The sequence below is a fragment of the Bos indicus x Bos taurus genome, chromosome 10, assembly GCF_003369695.1.
Source record: "Bos indicus x Bos taurus breed Angus x Brahman F1 hybrid chromosome 10, Bos_hybrid_MaternalHap_v2.0, whole genome shotgun sequence".
NCBI classification, from domain to species: Eukaryota; Metazoa; Chordata; class Mammalia; order Artiodactyla; family Bovidae; genus Bos; species Bos indicus x Bos taurus.
The window spans coordinates 32,688,879-32,690,922 of NC_040085.1; the positions used below are offsets into that span (position 1 = coordinate 32,688,879).

The 2,044-nt window shown below is 42.3% G+C and overlaps 1 pseudogene; it reads right to left on the reverse strand.

Annotated features, from left to right (window-relative positions):
* Positions 1-213: 213 nt before the first annotated feature.
* LOC113899505 lies at positions 214-590 on the reverse strand (annotated as a pseudogene).
* Positions 591-2,044: the final 1,454 nt, after the last annotated feature.

Consider the following 2,044-nt stretch of genomic DNA (forward strand, 5'->3'; position numbering starts at 1 on the left):
TATTCTTAAAAGGATTTTTTTTCATCAAGCTCTTGTCCAATAAGATATTTAACAGTACTTGGGGACTATAGTCGGTCCCATTCCTCTGCTTTTTCATTTCTCTTGATTTCTCTTTCTCACCCCAGTGTAACAAGTTGCTACAGGTTTTTACCAAAATACCAAAGCAGTATTTTGGAAATGACTTATTTTGCATTACATAAAGTGTCTGATCACATTATAATGGGTCAGATTTGCATTTAACTGGGAGATGGCCACATCGGGTCTACTGCAGGGATTTTGCAAATTCCCCTGGCATAGTCGATGTATCCATCATTGTTCTTGTCATCCTCTCTCAAAACACCATCTATTAAGTTGATCAGCTCATCTTCATTCATTGGTGCCTGCTCACTTACCTCCTCCTTATGAACATGAGTGATGGCCGTGGAGAGTTCTAGGCCGTCAAGCAGATTATTGCCATCATAATCATGCATTTTGAAATAATGGAGCTGCAGCTCTTGTGGGGACATCTCTGCTTCTGGTTTGTTGATGACACCTTCAAGATGCTCCATGATATGCCCTCGCTGCCACCAGCTGCCACCAGTTTTTCCCCAGACGTGAAGCCCTCCTCAAATTCTTGACAGATGTTAATATTTGAGATTGAGGACTAAGAAATTGAAATTCACAGAACTCTTGGGAATTTCTGACATCTTCAGTTCAGTTCAGTTCAGTCACTCAGTGTCCAACTCTTTGTGACCCCGTGGACTGCAGCAGCCCAGGCATCCCTGTCCATCACCAACTCCTGGAGTTTACTCAAACTCATGTCCATTGAGTCGGTGATGTCATCCAACCATCTCATCCTCTGTCGTCCCCCCTTCCCTCCCACCTTTAATCTTTCCCAGCATCAGGGTCTTTTCAAATGAGTCAGCTCTTCACATCAGGTGGCCAAAGTATTGGAGTTACAGCTTCAACATCAGTCCTTCCAATGAATATTCAGGACTGATTTCCTTTAGGATGGATTAGTTGGATCTTCTTGCAGTCCAAGGGACTCTCAAGAGTCTTCTCCAATACCACAGTTCAAAAGCATCAATTCTTCAGCGCTCAGCTTTCCTTATAGTCCAACTCTCACATGTAAAAACCATAGTCTTGAGAGATGGATCTTTGTTGGCAAAGCAATGTCTCTGCTTTTCAATATGCTATCCAAGCTGGTCATAACTTTTTTCCAAGGAGCAAGTGTCTTTTAATTTCATGGCTGCAGTCACCATCGGCAGTGATTTTGGAGCCCTCCAAAATAAAGTCTGTCACTGTTTCCCCATCTATTTGCCATGAAGTGATGGGACCAAATGCCATGATCTTAGTTTTCTGAATGTTGAGCTTTAAGCCAGCTTTTTCACTCTCCTCTTTCACTTTCATCAAAAGGCTCTTTAGTTCTTTGCTTTCTGCCATAAGTGTGGTGTCATCTGCATATCTGAGGTTATTGATATTTCTCCCAGCAATCTTGATTCCAGCTTGTGCTTCGTCCAGCCCATCATATCTCATGATGTAACCTGCATATAAGTTAAATAAGCAGGGTGACAATATACAGCCTTGACGTACTCCTTTCCTGATTCGGAACCAGTCTGTTGTTCCATGTCCAGTACTAATTGTTGCTTTCTGAACCTGCATGCAGATTTCTCAAGAGGCAGGTCAGGTGGTCTAGTATTCCCATCTCTTTCAGAATTTTCCACAGTTTATTGTGATCCACACAGTCAAAAGCTTTGGTATAGTCAATAAAGCAGAAATAGATGCTTTTCTGGAACTCTCTTGCTTTTCTGTGATCCAGCAGTTGTTGACAATTTGATCTCTGGTTCCTCTGCCTTTTCTAAATCCAGCTTGAACATCTGGAAGTTCACAGTTCACACACTGTTGAAGCCTGGCTTGGAGAATTTTGAGCATTACTGTACTCGCATGTGAGATGAGTGCAATTTTGCAGTAGTTTGAGCATTCTTTGGCATTGCCTTTCTTTGGGATTGGAGTGAAAACTGACCTTTTCCAGTCCTGTGGCCACTACTGAGTTTTCCAAATTTGC